Source organism: Alexandromys fortis, unplaced genomic scaffold (assembly GCF_014885135.2).
Source record: "Alexandromys fortis isolate MF-2015 unplaced genomic scaffold, M_Fortis_MF-2015_v1.1 scaffold_155, whole genome shotgun sequence".
NCBI classification, from domain to species: Eukaryota; Metazoa; Chordata; class Mammalia; order Rodentia; family Cricetidae; genus Alexandromys; species Alexandromys fortis.
The window spans coordinates 1,305,181-1,305,815 of record NW_026068052.1 but is presented as its reverse complement, the minus strand read 5'-3'; positions in this window follow the sequence as shown (position 1 = coordinate 1,305,815).

Genomic DNA, 635 nt, shown 5'->3' with positions numbered 1-635 from the left:
CTTCTGTCATTCTTCCCACACTTATTAGCTGATATGATACAGTATATTCAGAAAAGTTTCCTTTCCAACAACAGCTCACTCACTCCCCACAGCTAACTGCATTTGCTAATTTAGTGTTTTCTTCCTTCTAAGTTTCTTTCAGCAACCAAAAGAATTTTTATTATGTGTGAATGTATGTGTATGAATTTGTTTATTACAAATGTTTGTATATACAAATTCTAATATATATGCATGCATTTCTCATGTTATGTGAATATGTACATATTCCAATTTACCTCTCCTTGTACAAAATGTAGGCTTTGTATGCAATTTTGTACCCTACTTTTCTTTTTTACTTAAACATGTCGAAGAGTGCTGAGCATATGATACACACCTAAATCCCAGCAGCACTCAAGAAGCTGAGACAGGAGGATCACAAGTTCCAGTGCAATCTGGGCTACATAGTGAGACCTTGTCTCAAGAATAAAAACAGAAAAAAAAAACCTGTCCTGGGACATTCTCCACATCATCATCCAGAAATAGCCCTCATCCCTGGAGAGGCTTTGAGCAGGGACATGGCGAAACCCGACTCAGGGTTTACAAGCCTTCCTCTAACTGCTTGTAGAAAATGGAATTTAAAGAAACAGTACTAAACA